Source organism: Balaenoptera borealis (genome assembly GCF_965194805.1).
Source record: "Balaenoptera borealis genome assembly, chromosome: 7".
NCBI lineage: Eukaryota > Metazoa > Chordata > Mammalia > Artiodactyla > Balaenopteridae > Balaenoptera > Balaenoptera borealis.
This window is the reverse complement of record NC_138864.1, coordinates 12,813,037-12,834,458: the sequence shown is the minus strand read 5'-3', so window position 1 is coordinate 12,834,458 and position 21,422 is coordinate 12,813,037.

Below are 21,422 nucleotides of genomic sequence, written 5' to 3'. Positions count from 1 at the left end.
ATTGCTTATGCAGCACTTTCCCTCCACCATGCACATGTGAAACAGCTGTTCCACTAGTTACTAATGGATGATGAGCTGAAAAAACTCCCGCCAATAATTTGCACATGAATTTTAATGGGTCCTGGAAAGTGACTAAAACCCTGTTCTCCAGCAACGTTACAAGCTCATGAAGTATTAATGTCCCCATTAAAGATGTATATCTACTTTTAACAACTTCTTGGAGATGGAGGTTCCTGCTGAGGAAGGTGACATCTGCCACCACGGGGATGAGTTCTGTTCAGCGTGAGCATGTGTGTGTGGTCCCTTACATGCAGGGACCGCCCCAGCCCCGGCCCTGCCAGCACTAATGCCAGATGACAAGCTTGTGGCCTGTTATGAACAGCAGTGAACACAATCAATTATGGAACAACTCGAGTTCCGTGGGCGTGATCTGTTGTGACAGAAGAGTGAGATGTGAGCAAATGAAGTGCACTTAGAGAATCCCAGAATGGGCCATTTTACTCTCAGGTTAATGCTGAAATGACCCCACAAACCTGGAGAAACCTATGTGAAGCTGTCCTCTCAATCCAGTGAGTGACGCAGAAAAGGACGGCCAGGTCCATGTCTGTGGGCACTCAGCGTGTCGTTGCTCAAGGCCTGAACCTTAAACAGGGATGGACTGGCAGATAACGGCAAATGGTACAGGGGTAGAATTGTGATGAGCAAAAGGACCAGCCCCATCTCCAAAATAACTGCAAAGCGTATGTATAAACTGAATGACTATATGTCCCCAATTTCCCATGACAATCCTATTGTCCTGGAGTCCCATATAGCTTATTATTTATCTTGGGTTTTTCATTTTTAATTGTTTTATTATAAATAGCCACATTAAGATAGGTGACCCTGGTAGACCGCCACTGTGCACCTCCAGTGGCTGCCAATGTGAGATGAATGTGTGCTAAGCAGAGCTCTGACTTTAAGTCCTGATTAAATCTGAAAGGCAAACAGCATGGCATAGTCTCTGACACACACAAAGGCACCAGGCCACCAGTCTCCACAAGGAAAAAAAAAACTCTGAGAAAGCATCAGCTTTTGCTTCAAAAGTTAGTAGTTATTTTAAGAACATAGTGCTCAAAGGTGAACAATTAAGATGTACAATGACAGAAGCTGCACTCATATATCACCTGAGAAACATGCCTTTTTAGGTCAAATGGCTGTCATTCTAAATTATTTTCTTCACTTCTATTTTTGGATTTTTTGCATGTATCAAAAGTACAGCTGTATCTGTTATTACGTGGCCTCCATTTTCAGAAAAAAACTTTAAAATCAGTTTAAAAATGTCCATTTTTGTGGTAGTCATTAGATCCTTTAAATAGAAAATTAGTTAATATGAACTGTTTCATTTTTTTAATGTAATTCAGGGAATCAACACAAAGATCTTAAAAGTTTATTTCATAGAAAATATAACATCTGACATCATCCTGCATGCTACTAAAGTTGATGTTGAAGATAAAATAAATTTTTGGTGGCACTAATATGAACATGTTTTAGTGGAGTACCGGTCATAGGAAACCAATGTTCTCACTAAATTAAGAAACCATGGCACAGGAGTGTACTTACTAGATATGTGAAGAAACAGGAAAATGAGGCCCACAGTCCAGAAAACTAAGTCATTAGATGTAGAATCACAAGGGATGATGATACTGGAATCAGCATAAAGGATTTGAAATGCCTGCAGTAACTCTGCTTACACAGTCCATGGGACAACAGGACTGTAATGAGTGAAGAGTGGGATTTCAGGAGAGATGTGAAAACTAGAAAAGAACCCAGTGGAAATCCTAGAACTGAAGAATACAATATCTCAAGTCAAAAATTTACTGGCTAGCCTTAACAGAAGATTGGATGTAACAGAAGAAAGGATCAGTGATCTTGAAGAAAACTGAAGCATGTAGATAAAGAAGACTGAAAAATGAATGGAGCTTCAGTGACGTGTTGAACAGTGCCGAGGGGTCTAACGTGCATAGAAGTGGTGTCTCAAAGGTAGAAGAAGAGGGAGAAATGGAGTTTATACATTCAATAAAATATACATATATTTGACAAAATTTAGCAGATTTGATAAGTTCATCAACCCATTCATTCAAGAATCACTACAAACCTCAAGTAGTATAAACATTTCCCTCCCCCTCCCACCACCAAATTCACACCAAAGCACACCAAATACAAACTCCTGAAAACTAAAGATAAAGAAAAAATTTCTTAAAAACAGCCAGAGGAAAAAGACACATTACATACTGGGGGAATAATGATAAGAACAACTCACTTCTCATCAGAAATACAGCGGCAAGAAGAAAATGGAACATCTTTAAAGGGCTGAAAGAAAAAATGACAACCCAGAATTCTATATGCAGAGGTTTTCAGAAACAAAAACAAAATAAAGTTATTTTCAGTATACCAAAGCTGAGAGAATTGTCCATCACCAGACTTGCACTACAAGAAATGATAAAAGAATTTCAGGCTGAAAGGAACAAATACAGGATGGAAATTCAGATCAACAGGAAGGAAGAGAGCTGAAAATGGTAAATAGGTCGATAAATATGAAAGACTGTTTTTCTTTCATTTAAAAAATTCATTTAAAGTCAATTTAGTATTTAAGGAAAAACTAATAATTGTGTGTTTAGGGATTATAACATTTTAAAGTAAAGTAGATGCTCCCAGTAGCAGAGAGGACAGAAAGTTTTAAAGTAGGATTATGCTGTTGTAAGATTTTTACATTATACATGAAGTGGTGTACTAGTAATTCAAGGTATATTGTGATAAGTTGTGGATGTATATTATATTCTATAGAGTAACTCTTAAAACATAATCAAAGATGTATAGCTAGAATGTCTAATTTGTCCTTTTACAGTATTTTGTGACTAGAATTCTTTTATTAAGTCCATGTTAAACCATGGTTAACCAACTTGTCAGTCAAAAAGGAAATATTTCAAGAAATTATATAATTTCAATTAGGTTAGCACCTTCCCCTAATTTTTAAGGTTTTCCTGGATTGGCATACAAATTATATTGTTATATGATACATATGTATAAAAAGAAAACAGTAATGAGTATTCATGTTTGTAAAGATTTGCTCACCTTTCTAATCATTTTCTTGGGGTATGTCCCAAGGAAATAGTGAGTTAAAGAATGCGGACGTGTAAGAATTTTGAATTTTTTGGCCAGTGGTCATGTCTTACCTAAGTATAGCACACTATCAAACCAGGCAACTGACACTGGTACAATCTATAGACCTTATTTAGAGTTTAGTTTCACATGAACTCATTGTGTGTGTGTATGTGTACAAGTAGAGCTCTATGCAATGTTGTCATGTGTAGATTTGTGTAACCACCATCACAATCAAGATACAGAACTGTTCCATCAGCTCAGCACAAAGATTCCTTGTGGTACCTTTTATAGTAACACCCATCTCCCTATCACCGCCCCGCTTCCCTGGAAACCACCAATGCTTTTGTCCTTTAGAGACTGTTACATAAATGGAATCATACCATATGTGACTTTTTGAGATTGGCCTTTCCCACTCAGCATATACCCTTGAGATCCATACAAGCTGCTGGACTTATCAACACTTCACTGGCTACACTGCTAAGAAATATTCTGTGGTATAGATGTATCATAGTTTGCTTAACCATTCATCCTTTGAAAGACATTTGGGTTGTTTCCCATTTTGCATATTTTCCCATTTTGCATATTACAAAAAGAGCTGCTATGAACATCTGTGGGCAGAACTTTGTGTGGACACGTTTTCATTTCTTTGGGATAATGTCTTAGTCTGTTTGGGCTGCTATAACCAAATACCACAGACTGGGTGGCTTATAAACAACAGAACTGTATTTCTCACAGTTACGGAGGCTGGAAGTGCAAGATCAAGTCTCCAGCACAGTCATGTTCTCGTGAAGGTCCTCTTCTAGTTCATAGCCAGCAGCTTCTCACTGTGTCCTCTTGTGGTGGAAGGGGCAAGGACCCCTCTGGGGTCTCTTTTTTAAGGGCATGCATCCTATTCATGAGGACTCCGCCCTCATGACCTAATCACCTCCCAAAGGCCCTACCTCCAAGTATCATCACCTTGGGGATTAGGATTCCAGCATATGCATTTTGGAGAGACACGAAATATTGAATTTACCTCATAAACAAAATGTTGAATTTACTTCATAACTCATGGTTGGTTTAACATCTGACAGCAATCATTGTAATTCACCAAATTAATATATTAAAGAAGACATGTCATAGGATTGTCTTAATAGATGGTAATAAGTTTTTGATAAACATTGCAAATCAACATTTATGATTAACTAAAAATAAAACTCTTGGTTCTAGTTTTAGGGCAAGATGGCATGTACTCATTTTTCTCTGTTCCTCCCTTCTAAAAACAACTAAATACCCTAGAAATAATTCAACAACCATAAAGGGCCCCAAAAAGTGGAAAGAAGGTGAACTGGCTAGGGACATCAGGACTTGAAGAAGGACACACAGTGAGCTCACTTGTTTGTTTTTTTTATCTCCCAGATACCTTGGACTGAGTACTGGAGATACCTGCAACCAGAACTGCTAACAGGCATGGAAGGAAGGGAGAAAGAGAAAGAGAAAGAGAGAAACGCCTGTCCTCTCAGGCCAAAAATCCCCTCTAAAAAAAAATGGGAAAGAGATAGCCCAGCAGGGATATAATGGGGAGACTCATAACTGGTGGCAGGTCGTCAGATCTTCCTGTAGCACCAGCTCCAACAGCTGAAAGTTATGGACTGGTCTGCTTACAGCAGTGGCAGCTCTAGGACCTGGGTGGGTCTGACTGCAGCAGTCTTTCCCCTTTGCTGGTACTGGGGGCCAACAGGCCTAGTGTCTACCTATTATCCACCTAGATCCAGTGGCTTCTGGCCGTCTGTCTGGCAACAGAAGATCGAGGCTTCTCTAGGCCCTCCTTCCAGTGGCAGAAGGTGAGCCAGACCTAGGGTCTCCTGAACCATATCCTACGAAAGAAGGTGGTCCCAGTAAATGCTTCCTTCACCCAGTGCCACTGGCAGAGATAGAGTTATAAGCCCATTAAAACTGGATGACCAGAGAACAGGCCAGTAGAAACTCTTCATCCCACAGGCCCAGCATCCCACCTATACTCAAGGACATGAGTGGTCCAAAGAGGCATCCCCCCACCCCAGTGGGCAGCATTATCAGGGAGCCAGCAGAAGCTCAAGCAGAATCAGAAGAACAAAGGAGTCCTTAATAGCATGGCAAGGGCTCAGAAACTAAAGCTCACACAAGTAGGTCAGAGCCTACACACTAAACCTGAACAGGATGACTGCCTGCAAATACAGAAGATTTATGTAGGACCAAGAGTCTTTTAATATAGTCTCCAAAATGTCCAGGATACAATAAAAAAAATCACTCATCAGAACAAGAGCCAGAAAAATCACAACTTGAGTGAGAAAAGATATCAATTGATGGCAACACAAAGATGAATGAGTTGTTAAAATTAACTGAGAATGATTTAAAGCTGCCATCAAAAATACTTCAAGAATCAGTTACAGAGAAGTGACATCAGCATGATGGCAGAGTAAGCGATATTAGCTTTGCCTCCCCCTCCCTTCCCCCCCCCCCACACCAAACAACAACTGGACAACTATCCACAAGTGAAAAGAGTGTTGGGGGTAGGGCTCAAGAGTCTAATTAAGAACGTACTGCAAAACAGTGGAACGAAAAAAGGAGAATAACTGCACAGAAGGGATCACTGGGGAGATCAGCTTAGCTGAGATGTTGGAGATGGCTAGGAACAAAGAAGATGGCTAGGATTATCAGCCATGTGGTAGGTGCTATCTTGGTTCCCAGTGACCTGTTCTGTGGAAGACACTGGAAGTCTTTGCTGCTGAGATAACCAATAGCCATTTTCACTGCAGATTCCTTGGGAAGGGAGGTGCTGCTACATCCCCCTGCCCAGAAGGAGCTGCTGTTGTGCCATCATGGGGTGGGGCTGTCACCCTCCAACCCTGTGGACATCCTGGACCCCAGAGCCGCTGTTGCTCTGCGAGCACCTGAGCTCCAGTCCCCAGCTCTGTGGCTGCTCCACAGGCATCCATGCCTCACACGTCATTGCCACTGTGGGCTAGTGACAACATGCCCTATGGGACAAAAAGAGATCAGCCTTTACCACCAAAGACCCCAACAGTCTTTCTGCTACTGCAGCCTTGACTACCGAGGATCACTGCAGTCCTCACTGACACTGACCTCAGCTGACAGTTGCAGAGATGACACTGCTGGGCCCTCCCTAGAGCTGGAACCACCACAGCTTACCGAGCCTGTCCCCTCACACCTACCCACAGGTGAAGATCTTTCCCCACCAAAACCAGTCCATAAAATCTAGAAGAGGTGACTGTGCCATCAAATACTCAGACATCAATTTGAGAACACAAGAAACATGAAAAAATCAAGGAAGCGTGACACCAATGAAGGAATACAATAATTTTCCAGTAACTGATCCCAAAGAAATAGAGATCTATGAATTCCTGGGAAAATAATTCAAAATAATTGTTTTAAGGAAGCTCAGGGAGCTAGAAGAGAACACAGATAGACAATTCAATGAAATCAAGAAAGCAACACATGAATAAAATGAGAAGTTCAACAGAGAGATAGAAATAATAAAAAAGGGGCTTCCCTGGTGGCGCAGTGGTTGAGAATCTGCCTGCCAATGCAGGGGACATGGGTTCGAGCCCTGGTCTGGGAAGATCCCACATGCCGCGGAGCAACTAGGCCCGTGAGCCACAACTACTGAGCCTGCGCGTCTGGAGCCTGTGCTCCGCAACAAGAGAGGCCGCGATAATGAGAGGCCCGTGCACCGTGATGAAGAGTGGCCCCCGCTTGCCACAACTAGAGAAAGCCCTCACACAGAAACGAAGACCCAACACAGCCATAAATAAATAAATAAATAAAAATAAATAAATAAATAAAATAAAATTGATTGTGAAAACTATGTTTTATGTAAGCCTTGTGGTAATCACAAAGCAAAAACTTGCAGTAGAGGCACAAAAGACATAGAGAAAGAAATCAAAGCATACCACTATAGAAAATTATCAATTCACAAAGGACAGCAAGAGAGGAAGAAAGGAACAAAGGAACTGCAAATAAGCCAGAAAGCAATTAAAAGATGGGAATAGTAAGTCTTTCCCTAACAATAATTACTTTAAATGTAAATAGATTAAATTCTCCAATCAAAAGATGGAGAGTGGTTGAATGGATTAAAAAACAAGACCCAAATATATGCTGCCTACAAGGGATTCACTTCAGTTTCAAGGACATACATAGATTCAAAGTGAAGGGAAGGAAAAAGATTTTCATGGCAATGGAAACTAAAAGAGGACAGGGGTAGCTATACTTATTTCAGACAAAATAGACTTTAAGTCAAAAACTGTAACAAGAGACAAAAAGGGTCACTATATAATGATGAATGGATAAATTCATCAAGAAAACATAACAATTGTAAATTGCTCATTGTAAGTTGTTATATATATAGATAGATATATATATATACACATATACATATATTGATACATATACATATACATATACGTATCTAATATCAGAGCACCTAAATTTATTAAGCAAATATTAACAGATCTGAAGGCAAAACAGCAACACAATAATAGTGGAGGACTTCAATACCTCACTTTCAACAATTTATAGATCATCCAGACAGAAAATCAATAAGGAAATATTGGATTTCAATTACACTTAGACCACTGTTGGTGGGAATGTAAAATGATACAACATCTATAGAAAAGAGTATGAAGAATCCTCACAAAAATTAAAATAGAATTAACATATGATGCAATAATTCCAATTTTGGGTATATATTCAAAAGAATTTAAAGCAGGATCTGGAAAAGATATTTGTACCCCATGTCCTTTTGGGCATTATTCACAATAGCCAAGAAGTGGAAGCAACCTAAATGTCCATTGATCAATAAATGGATTAGAAAAATATGATGTACATGTACAATGGAATGTTATTTAGCCTTTAAAAAAGAAGGAAATTCTGACACGTGCTGCACCATGGATGAACCTTCAGGACATTATGCTGACTGAAATAAGCCAAACACAGAAAGACAAATACTGCATGATCTCACTTATATGCAGAATCTAAAATCGTCACACTCATAGAAGCAGGGAGTAGAATGGCAGTTGCCAGGGGCTGGTGGGGTTGAGGGAGAAGAGATTTGTTAGGTGGGTATAGAGTTTCAGTTTTACGAGATGAAAAAGTTCTAGGAATCTATTGTACAACAATGACATAGTTAACACTTTTGTATTGTACACTTAAAAGTCGTTACGATGGTAAATTTTGTGTTATGTATCTTTTACACCAATTTTTAGAAAAAGATGACTTGGAACTTCAGAGAGGAAAGAACAGCTGGATAGGAAAAATCATGGACAGTGTAAAAGCTATTCTCCACCTCATGGGTTCCTTAAATAAGACATAATGATTGAAGCAAAAGTACAGTATCAGTTGCAGTACTCAGTGTATGCAGAGGAAATACTTGAGACAATTACATTTTTGAGACAGAGATGGGAAAGGGACCTATATAGAGAGAAGGTTTCAATACTTCATTTGAATTGGTAAGACATCAATGACAGTATGTTGTGATAAGTTAGGTATGCACAATATAATGTCCAGAGAAACTAACATGAAAAATATACAAAGCCATGTACTCAGAAATACTATAAATAAGACATGATGGAACCTTAGAAAAGGTTCAAGTACACAGAAGACAAGAAAAAAGAGGAATGAACAACAGAGGAATAAAACAGACAATAAGTTAAAAAATTGGCAGATTTAAGTCCTAACATGTCAGGAATTACTTGGTCTCAGCAGAGTTTATTCAAAAACACGACCCCCGCTGTATGCTGTCTCCAAGAAACTCCCTTCAAACACAAAAACACAGGTACTTTAAAGTGAAAGAATGGGAAAAGATATATCATGCTAATGTTACTCAAGAACAAAAGCAGGAGTTGCTATATAAATATGAGATAAAATAGATGTAGGAACAAAGAGGATATAAACCCAATACAAGATGTGCGAGGACTCTACATAAAACTGACATACATTACTGAGATAAATTAAAGAAGAAATAAGTAATCGAGGGATAGTCCATGTTCATGAATCAAGGTCAATGATATTTTTTAAAGTCAATACCCTCCAAATGAATCTATTGATTCAATGCAGTCCCAATAAAAATACCAGCGATTGTATTTTTATAGAAAAAAAGCTGATTCTAAACTTTATATAGAAATTCAAAGGGTCAAAAATCGCCAAGATACTCTAGAAAACAGCAAAGTTGGAGGACTTACACTACATATCAAGAACTGTTAAAAACTATATTAAGGCAGTTGGTATTGGCACAAAGATAAGCAGAATAAAAATAGTCTGAACATAGACCCACCTTTATAGGTTACTTGATCTATGAAAAAATGGGCCATAAAGAGAAAAGAAATATTATTTTCAATAAATTATGCTGGAGCGATAAGATAGCCACATGGATATCCACCTCACATTATATGCAGGAATCAACTCCAGATGGAGTGCCAATTTAAATGTGAAGGGTAAACAATAAAACTTTTAAAGGGAAACTAAGAGCAAGGAACAATGTCATGATCTTGGATTAGGCATTGAAAAACTCTGACCATTAACAAACTTAATCAGTTTAACTAGTTTAAAATTTAGAACTTATGCTTAGTAAACGACCCATTAAGAGAGCAAAAAGTGTAACCCATAGAGGGAGAAGATACAATACAAATACACAGGGTCCTCATTATTCACAGATTCCACAGCTGTGAATTTGCCTGCTTACGAAAATTTATAGGTAACCCCAAATCAATATCATGGCACCCTCATGGGCATTTGCGAACGTGCTCAGAGAGGTGACAAGTCTGAGTCACCTCGTGGGCACGTTCCCAGCTGAGGTCGAACACGGCGACACCGCCTTATTTCAGCTCATACTGTAAACAAGTGTTCGTTGTGTGGTCTATTTAGTACCACGTTTTAGTGCATATTTGTGCTTTTTGTTGGTGATATCACTGTTTAAAATGGCCCCCAAGTGTCATGTTGAAGTGCTGTCTAGTGTCGCGAGCAAGAAGGCGTGATGTGCCTTACGCAGGAAACACGTGTGTCAGGTGAGCCGTCCTGGCCTGAGTCACGGTGCTGCGGCCGGGGAGTTCAGCGAGAATGAATCAATAGTACAATATGCTACATCCAGGAAAAGGAAGAGGAAATTCACCCATCTGTATGTGAGGTCACCAGAAAGTGCCAAAGTAACATCTGCAGTGTGTGACTAAGCGGTGGGAAAGAAGACGGGCAAGCGGCTAAATGTGTAGGTTCATGAAATGACAACTGATAAAAAAGAAAGGGCAGTGGATGGTGTGGCCGGGGGAGGCTGAGAGCCAAAGAACTTTACTGTCGTGTTGCCCAGGGTCCAGAAAATGTAAAACCCTTCTCAGCTAGCGTGGGCTGGCTCGCAGGTTTCAAAAGGCGACAAGGCATGAAAATGTCAAACATGCACCAGGGGGTTCTGAGCTCAGGAACTAGAGGAAGATTGTCTAGATACCTGTTATGCGTTACAGAGGGAAAAGGCTAAGGGAAGAGCAGATTTGAAAAGCAGATGAGACCGTCCTGCTTTACCAGAACATTGGTAAATGAACCCAGAAAACGCAAATAGCGTTTCAGTTGATGAACTTGTTGTGACCAGAGGCTCGTAGGAATATAAACCCTGGATTTCTCCAGGAGCAGTGGTTCAGGGTTCACTAATTCAATATTCATGGCAACTTTGTAGGACATAACTAACTTGAGTATTGAGAATCTACTGTAACTGACAAAGGACTTGAACCCAGAATATGTAGTTGGCCCTTCGTATCTGCGGGTTTCATATCCCTGAGGATTCAACCAACTTCGGATCAAAAATATTTTTAAAAAATTCCAGAAATTCCCAAAAAGCAAAAATTGAGTTTGCCACGCACCAGCAACCATGTACATAGCATGTACGTTGTATTTGTAGCTGTTTACATAGCATTATGTTGTATTAGGTATTATAAGTAATCAAGAGATGATTTAAAGTATATGGGAGGATGCGTGTAGGTTATATGCAAATACTACACCATTTTGTATAAGGGACTTGAGCATCTGTGGATTTTGGTATCTGCAGGGGTCCTGGAACCAGTCCTCTGTGGATGCCGAGGGACAGTGATATAAAGAACTCCTACTATTCAATTAATAAGACAAACAACGCAATAGAAAAATAGCAAGTGATTTGAGCAGACACTTTACAAATGAGGACATCAAAATGTCCAACAGACATATGACATATATCCATTTCACTAGACGGAAATGCAGATTAAAATCACAGTGTGTTACCCCTGCATACCCACCAGAAGGTGTGTCATCTTTTAATAGCAAAATATTTGAAACAACCTAAATTTTCAACTCTGGGGGGGAGTTACTAAGCTATGACACAGTCATGTGTAGCAATATTGCACAGCTAATATTATCGGTTTATTTCATAGAACAAAGACTGGAAGGAAATACACCAATATGTTAAGAATGGTTCTCTCTGGCTGGTAGGATTTGAGGTAACTTATTTTCCTTCATTTTTTTCCCATATATTTCACGATTCATCACATAAGTATGACTACTTTTATTTTTAAAAAATTTACATGTGTTGCTTTCTGAAAAAGAATAACGATTTTATCATTCCCATTTTTTTCTAAGTGGTAAAGTTATATCTGTTTTTTCTTTTTCTGTCAATACCAATTTGGGTGTCTCTGCAGGGTAGTTGCTGACACAGAAATTTCTTTTCAAATTAGAGTTTAAAATGTGTTATGAAACATTCTAAATAAATTCTGGGAGAAGAAACTGCATCTCATTCAAAAATAAACATTCCAATTTCTGTGTTGTAATTCTGAATAATAAAAATCTCATCACAGAAATGAGGAGAAAATTGCCTCAAGTCATCTAGCTGATAAAATATAAGTGATGATAAACATCATAATATATAACAGCATTAGACAATCAATATTGTGCACATAGCTAAGGTTTTACTATAATATATTATTGACAATAAATATTCTGTCTTATATTTGTAAGAAACAGAGGTAATATTACAAAAATCAGATTTTGAAAATTCAGATTCATTAATTACCATCTTCATTGCTATGAGAGAAGGTGAATGAAGTAATTCAATCATACAAAAATCAAATCTTAGCACTTGAACTACAGCATTAACAGACACGACTTTCATAAATCTCCTGTGAGATATCCAGACATCGATTAGTTATACATTTGACAGATGGGACCCAGAGCTCCCCCCAAAAGGAGACTTAGCCCAGGGCCTCCTGGCTGTCCAGCTACAGAGTCTGGTCTAGACTGGACAATGGTTCTTTCTTAATTTTGAGGATCCCCCATTTACTCCTGAGGCTGCTCTGCCAGCTCCTAACTGCCTGACTAGAGTGAAGGTGAGGATGTTATCAGGGACCCTGTCGTAGACGGAACGTCCTCATGGACCACGTTATGGCGTCATGTATGGGGCGGCTGGCGCTGAGACGCACCAGGAGGACGAACACTCATATGAGGGGGTGTGATGAGGGGTCCTATTTCTGACAGTACTGGCCCGGAGAGAGGTGCGGAGAGGTGGAAAGAAACAAGTGGAACTGTGTCTTCCCAGAGGATATAAGTGAGATTGTTAATTTGCTCTGTGATCAAAAAGGAAATATATCTGAGGGAGCTTTTGGAAGTGAAGGCGTTACACTGTTTGTGAAGCATGAGCTGACAGGGAGCTTGCAGAGCTGTCGGGGGGGCCCGGACCCCTCCCTTTTGCACTCACTCTGATGGGTGGCAGGAGGAGCAGGACTTATCCCTGGCTCCAGGTGGCATTCTTTCCAGGGGGGCTGGAGATAGGGTCCCCCCTTACGCATGCAACCATCAGGGAGTGCTGGCAGGAACCCATGGCGCTGTTGTGCCCCCCGCAATGGCAGGCTCCAAAGCTACCACTGCATTATCTTTATCTGGGATTTTGTTCACATGAAAAGAATGTACAGAAATGACTAATGAGCCAAAACCAGCATGGAGTTTGTCACTCCCGCCTAATCCTTTGCGGGAACTCGTCAGCATGGTGGAGGCTGCAGGAAGGTTACCACACATCCACCTACGAAGTTGAACTCATTTTCAGAGAAATTTCCTTAATTGAAAGAAAAATGATCTGGGACTTCTCTGGTGGTCCAGTGGTTAAGAATCCACTTTCCAACACAGGGGACGCAGGTTCCATCCCTGGTTGGGGAACTAAGATTCCACATGCCACAGAGCAACTAAGCCCGTGTGCTCTAGAGCCTGCGTGCACAACAACTAGAGAGGCTGCGTGCTGCAACTGCTGAGCCTGCGTGCTCTGGAGCCCGGAAGCCACAACTAGAGAAAAGCCCGTGTGCCGCAACGAAAGATCCCGCGTGCTGCAACTAAGATCCGATGCAGCCAAGTAAATAAATAATAAAAATAAATACATAAATAAATATTGAAAAATGATCCAAGTAGGTATTTCTTAATTTCAGAAGAATAAATTAATAAATGACAAAAACGTACGTGCATGTATAACCCACGAGCCAGAGGGGCTCCCATGACACTCAGCCTGACCGTGTCGGATCTCACCTGAGCCCTGTGCTCCTGGAAGCAGCGAGGGGTAAAGGAATCCCCGCTGTGAAGAATCCCGTCTCCGCATGCCCTAGCTGAGACCCAGGGGGGCCCCTGCTCACCTGGATGAGGCCAGACACAGGCCGGGGTCCCATTCTTCATCTGGTAAACGACCACCTGCACGGCCGTCCCCACTGATCAGTCATAACTGAGCTTGGCATAAACATCTCTCCTTCTCCTGGGCCCCAGGACCTGGACCCACCTTCCTGGACTAGGGTGGCCTCGGGAGAACATCCTCTGACTACCTTCCCCTCACGTCCCCGTTCTTCCAGCCTGTTTTCCTCTTTCTGGACCTGGCTGCTCGAGGCCGTGAGAGCCTGAGGTGGTCCCTCATTAAATTCCTCACCCACCAACTGTGGGAGGAATTCCGGGTGTCACAGCCTCCCTCTTCCAGCCACTGTGGGAACACCGGCCGGGGGTTGGTGTTCATAGAAGGAGAAACAAGACCCCGCCTTCACCAACTGAGCCTGCAAACCCAAATTCCAAACCCTGTGAAGGGCCTGAAGCTCACAAACGTGGCAGGCATGTGCTTTAAAATACAGACATCCAGGTGTTCAGTGGCCAAATGGGTTCTCATTTCTTACATTCCACCTGCCCTGCGAAGTCAGGCCATGTTGCAATTTGCTTTGTACATTCTGTTCTTTCTAGTAACAACATTTCAGTACATGTTATGGGCTGCACCGTGTCCCCCAAAATCTGTATGTTGAAGTCTTCACCCCCAGGACCTCAGAATGTGATTGTATTTGGAGAGAGGGTCTTTAAAGAGGTGACTAAGTTAAAATGAGGCCATATGGCTGGGCCCTAATCCCATATGACTGGTGTCCTTATAAGAAGAGGCGATTAGGACACAGACACACACAGATGGACGACCATGTGAGGACACAGGAAGAAGATGGCCATCTGCATGCCAAGGACAGAGGCCTTGGGAGAAACCAGCCCTGTCGACACCTTGATCTCAGACTTCCAGCTTCCTGGACTGTGAGAGAATAAACTTCTGTCTAAGCTGCCCAGCCTGTTGTTCTTTGTTATAGCAGCCCTCGCAAACTAATGCAGTCTGGCTTTTTTTTCCCCCTGGAGACTTTTTTTCATACCGGAAAAGGAGTAGTGTGCTTTCCCATAGCCGGTCACACACACGTCACCCTCAGCTTGCTTTCTGCGCATAACCCCTCCCCAGGAATCAGCGCCGTTCTCCCTGGGCCTCACTTCTCTTGCGGACTTGGGGAGACAGCCAGGAGCAACCGAGATCCCTGGGTTTCTAGCTTTCTTCCTCTGGGCTTTTCTTCTATTGAGACAGCACATTTTCAAGCAAATTCCCAAGAAAGGGTGCAAAAACAAATGCATTTTTGAATGTTTTGCATGTCTGGACACCCTGCAGTGAGTCCTCACACTTGATTCATGGTGTGGCTACAGAGTTCCAGGTTGAAACTCACTGGGAATCTGGAATGACTAGTGAACATTCTGATGCCCGTTCGGCTCTGGTTCCTTTGCAGGTGATCTGCTTTTTTCTATGGAAGCTCCTAGAATCTTCTCTTTATCCTTAATATTTTCACAGTCTTAAAAACGGGAGGCTGAATATGTGGTCTATTTCAATCATTGTGAACTCTCGGTGGCCTCTGAAACTGAAGACTTTGTATTGTTTCATGGATCAACCAGACCCTCCCTTTTAGTCAAATTACGGCCATCCTGCATTGATCTTCTGTCTCTTTTTAACATTTTCTTTCATATTTTCTGTCTTGTCCTTTTTAGCTCCATGTTTTATTGAAACAATCGATTTCACTTCTAAAAGGTCGTCTTGTTTTCCAAGTGTTACTTTGTCGCAGTATCCTATTTTTGTATGTACGTTACATCTTCCTGAACAACTCTGAAAACACAAAACTCAAATCCTTTATGAAGGAGCTCTTCTGTTGCAGAATGATCCACGCTTCCGGGTCAGTTTTCCTGTGGATTCTCCCTTCTCTTCATGCTCCCCGCTGTGACATTCCTCCTGTGTTCTCCCCAACATGGGGCCTGAAGTGGCCTCACTCCACCCCTGTGGCAAGGCCCCCTCCCTGACCACACTGCGATGGTGTGGGCGCGGGCCAGCAGGCGGGTCATGTTGTGGGTCCACATTCCAGGAGGGGTGGGGCTGATTCTGGGTACCAGCACCACTCTGGAAACCCTGGGACTCCCCAGAAAGGTCCATTTCTTCAGGGAAGAATCCTCTGGTTTTGCCTTGGGGTGGGTGGCTTGCACAGGTATCTGCTGTCTGGACAGGGTGTGGGAGATGTCCAGGGGCTGGAGCTGCAGCTGCTCCAGACACAGACCTCCCGTCAGTGCTGGGTGTCTGTGTCACTCCCACTCCTGGCCTCCACTATTCCCGATGACCTTGAGCTCAGGGCAACAGGGCAGACTTCCGGGATGTTGCCGGCTGTGACATCCCTCGCTCTGTTCACCCATCCACAAACACCAGTCCCCATGCCTGTCTCAAGTCATCCATAGACAGAACAACTTTCCTTCCTCCTTTGCTCTCATGGGTGTATTTTCTGTGCTTCTATGAGGCCATCCAATGGGGTTTCCAGAGGGATAAAAGCAAATGCAATATCAACATTTAAATTATTGCTAGAAGTATGGGTGACAAAAAGGCATCACTTCATGGCTTTATTTTCCATTTCTTTGCTTACTAGTGAAATTTAATTTTTGTCACATATGCATCAGTCATTTGTATTTCCCCTGGGACATGACTCTTCACATCCTTTGACAACTTAAATATTTGGGTCTTCATATTTTTCTTAATTTTGCATGAGCTCTTTATACATAAAAAGTTGTTCACCCTTGTTATAATATCTGCTGCAAATAGTTTTCAGCGTGTAATTTAAAAATAATGGATTCCTCTGAAGGAGAGTAAAGCCATGGTAAAAAATGTGTTCTTATCATTCACTGCTGTATTTGCATTTTAACTAGATCACAGGGCCGTTCATATATCCCCTTGAATTTAACCCAAACTGCTCAGCACATCATTCTTTTTTTTTTTTTTTTAAATTTTTTATTTATTTATATTTTATTTTTGGCTGTGTTGGGTCTTCGTTTCTGTGAGAGGGCTTTCTCCAGTTGCGGCAAGCGGGGGCCACTCTTCATCGCGGTGCGCGGACCTCTCGCTATCACGGCCTCTCTTGTTGTGGAGCACAAGCTCCAGACGCGCAGGCTCAGTAGTTGTGGCTCACGGGCCCACTTACTCCGCGGCATGTGGGATCTTCCCAGACCAGGGCTCGAACCCGTGTCCCCTGCATTGGCAGGCGGATTCTCAACCACTGCGCCACCAGGGAAGCCCCTCAGCACATCATTCTGATAGCCTCCCTCCACCTCTTTCTGATTCCCCTGAGCAGTACAGAAGCCAGATTAAACGTGGGTAGTCTGATTTGCCCAGAGAGAATATCATGTGGTCTCTGCAATTACTTGTTACTTAACAACTTGATCTATTTATGTTTATAAGAATCAGGTGGTGCCAATCTAGTTCATGAGGAAGCCACTTGATGGCGTGCCATGAAATTGCACCTGGGCTAATTACATAAATCATCTATTTGTGTTCCAAAACGAGCTTTGAAAGCTGTTCTCTTTCAATTGTTCCCCATAAGCAAACAGAATTAGGCCCAGAAAGCCAAACTGAGTGATCCCTGGTGATCATTGGTTAAGAATCTGCCTTCCAGTGCAGGGGATGCAGGTTCGATCCCTGGTCGGACTAAGATCCCACATGCTGCGGGGCAATTAAGCCCTCCTACTACAATTAGAGAGCCCGCGTGCGGCAACTACAGAGCCCAGACATTCTGGAGCCCTTACGCCACAACTAGAGAGAAGCCCATGCACTGCAATGAAAGATCCCACGTGCCGCAACTAAGACCTGATGCAGCCAGAAAGAAAGAAAGAAAGAAAAAATAAAGAAAAGAGTAGAAAGACAAGCTACAGATTTGGAGAAAATAACTATAAACCACATATCTGAAAATGGGCTTATATCTAGAATATATAAAGAACTTTCAAAATGAAACAGTAAAAGAAATGGGCAAACATTTCACCAAAGATGGTATGCAGATGGCAAAAATGCACATGCAAATATATTCATTATTGGCCAATAGGGCAGTGCAAATTAAAGCCATGATGAGATGGTTTACTACACACCTATCAGAACAGCTAAAAAAAATAACAAAAACAATATCAAATGCTGGTGAGGATTCAGAGAAACTGGATCTCTCACACACCACTGGTGGGAATGTAAATGGTATAGCTACTCTGAAATTCATTTGGCAGGGTTTTTTGCTTGTTTTAAAATTAAACATACAATTGCCATATAAGCCAGCAATCACACGTCTGGGTGTTTACCTGCTATGGACTGAATGTTTGTGCCCGTCCCTCTGCCACCAAAATGCATATGCTGGAATCCTAATCCCCAAGGTGATGATACTTGGAGGAGGTAGGGCCTTTGGGAGGTGATTAGGTCATGAGGGTGGAGTCCTCATGAATGGGATGTGTGTCCTTATAAAAGAGACCCCAGAGGGGTCCTTGCCCCTTCCACCACAAGAGGACACAGTGAGAAGGCTCTGGCTGTGAACCAGAAGAGGGCCTTCACGAGAACATGACTGTGCTGGTGCCTTGATCTTGCACTTCCAGCCTCCATAACTGTGAGAAATACAGTTCTGTTGTTTATAAGCCACCCAGTCTGGGGTGTTTGGCTATAGAAGTAAGTATGGTTTAAGGAGATGTGGAAGGGTGCCAGATTGACAAGGGGCAGACTGTGGTGGTTAACTTATGTCAACCTGCCTGGCCTATGGTGCCCAGTTTATTGGTCAAACACTAGTCTAAACGTTGCTGTGAAGATATATTTCAGGTGTGATTAATATTTAAGTCAGTTACTCAGACTCTACTCAGATGTGGAGTAAGGTTACTAATGCTCTGTAATGTGTGGGGGGGTGCCTCATCCAGTTAGTTGAAGGCCTTAAGAGTAAAGACTGAGGTTTCCTGAAGAAGAGGCAACTCTGCCTCAAGACTGCAGCACAGGGGCTTCCCTGGTGGCGCAGTGGTTGAGAATCCGCCTGCCAATGCAGGGGACACGGGTTCGAGCCCTGGTCCGGGAAGATCCCACATGCCGCGGAGTAACTAAGCCCGTGCGCCACAACTACTGAGCCTGCTCTCTAGAGCCCGTGAGCCACAACTACTGAAGCCCTCATGCCTAGAGCCTGTGCTCTGCAACAAGAGAAGCCACCGCAATGAGAAGCCCGCGCACCGCCACAAAGAGTAGCCCCCACTCACCACAACTAGAGAAAGCCTGCACGCAGCAACGAAGACCCAATGCAGCCATAAATAAATTAATTAATTAATAAAAATTTTAAAAAAGACTGCAGCACAGAAACCCTGCCTGAGCTTCCAGCCTGCTGATCTACTCTGCATATTTCACAGTTGCCCCACAATCACATGAGCCAATTCATTAACATCCCTCTCTCTCTCTCCCTTCTATTAGCTCTCTTTCTCTGGAGAACACTGAATAATACACCAAGAAAAAAATCACTGAACTTGAAGGAAGCCAATAGAAACTGCCCAAACTGAAATGCAAAGAAAAAAAAGAGCAGAACAGACTGTGCAAGAACTATAGAACAATATCAAAATGTGTAGCATATGTCTAATTGGAATACCAGAAGGAGAAGAAAGAGAAAGGGAGGTAGAAGAAATGTTTGAAGAAATAATGGCTGAGAATGGTCCCAAATTAATGACAGATACCAAACCACAGATCCAGGAAGCTCAGAGAACTCCAAGCAGACTAGAGGGTGAAAAAACTACCTTAACTCTGAAGGAACAAGTGTAAGAATCAGAGAGACCTTCCTGCCAGGAACCATGCAAGAAGGAAGACAGTGAACTGACATCTTTAAAGTGCTGGAGAAAAGAGAAACCTAGAATTCTGTATCCAGAGAAATTATTCTTTAAAAATGAATGAGAAAAAAGTAATTTTAAAAACAAAACTGAAGGAACTCATTGCCACCTGACATGCCACACAGAAATATCAGAAGTTCTTTGGGTAGAAAGGAAACTGCATAGATCAGATACTTGTATTTGTACAAAGAAGGGAATATTGCTGGAGAAGGAATAGATGGAGGTTAAAATAAAATATTTTATTTTTCTTGTTCTTAATTGATCTAAAAGTAGTTGTTTTTTTAAGCCAGTAATAATAACAATGTATTGGGTGACTAAGTGAGATGAATGATTACAATGACGGGAGAACCAGGAGGGAAAATGTGGGAATAGCCAGTACCTGTACCACATGGAGCCGTAGAGTGTTGTTTTGAAGGTGGACTAAGATGAGTGAAAAATGTACAGTGTACTCTCTAGGCCAAGAACTACAAATTTTTCAAGAAGTATAAATGATACGCTAAGAAAATATGAAAATACAATAGTATAAAGTGCTCAACTGAACTCACAAAATGCACCAATAGGGAAAAAAGAGCAAATAAAATGACGATAAAACAGTTACAAAGATAGTAGATACCAATCCATCTGCATTAGTAGTCATTTAAAATATGAGTTGTCTAAGAACACCAATTGAAAGAGATTTGCAGAGTGGACATAAAGCAAAAACCCAACTATGTTGTCTACAACAAACCCACCTATATAGAAATATTTAGATAGAAAACCTCCCTAAAGAAAGAAACAGAGAAAGAAATACCATGCTACTAATCAAAAGAACACTAATCAAACAAAAGTTTGAGGAACTGTATTAATTTCAGACAATATAGATTTCAGAACAAGAAAGATGATCAGGAATGAAGAGTAACACGATAGATTCTCTAAGAAGCTATAACAGCACTAAGCATGCATGAACCTAACAATACATTAAAAATATGTCAAAATATATAGAGCAAGACTAATAGAACTGAAACGAGAATGTACAAATCCATTTTTGTAGTTGAAACTACAACATGCTTCTGTCGGTAATTGATCAAGGAGGCAGGAGATCAGATGATCTGTAAAACACTGTCAATCAACTTGACCTAATTGAAATTTAGAGAGTTCTCCATCCAACAGCAGAACACACACTCTTCTCAAGCTCACATGGAGCATTCACAAAGGTAGACCACATTCTCAGCCTTAAAACACACCTTAACTGATTTAAAAGAATAGAAATCACACAAAGTACGTTCTGACCACAAAAGAATTAAACTAGAAGTAAGTAACAGAAAGAGGGGTGAAAAATCCCCAGATAGATGGAGAGTAAAGAACACACTTCTAAATAATCCATGAATCAAAGTCCAGAGAAACTTCAGAATACTGTTAACCAAATGAAAATAAAAATTATCAAACTTTTCATTTTGATAGTTAGCTGTTGGAGGCTGCATTAGAAGCCTCATACCTGCATTAGAAGAGAAGTCTCAGATCAATAATCAGAGCTACCACCTCAAGAACCTAGAAAAAGAAGTGCAGAATAAACACAAAGCAAGCAGAAGGAAGGAGATAAAAAAATACGAGGAGAAATCAAGGAAATAAAAACACAAAAGCAATAGGAAGACACACACGTCCGTGCGCGCGTGCATGCACGCACCTGAACATCCTGCTCGAGCCTTCTTTCCAAGAATGGACTGAGTTCCTCTCTTTTCTCTGACATCTCCCTTTCCCACCACGGAGAGGTTCTGCCTGGGATGGACAAGGGTATTCTCTGTCCTCCAGGAACT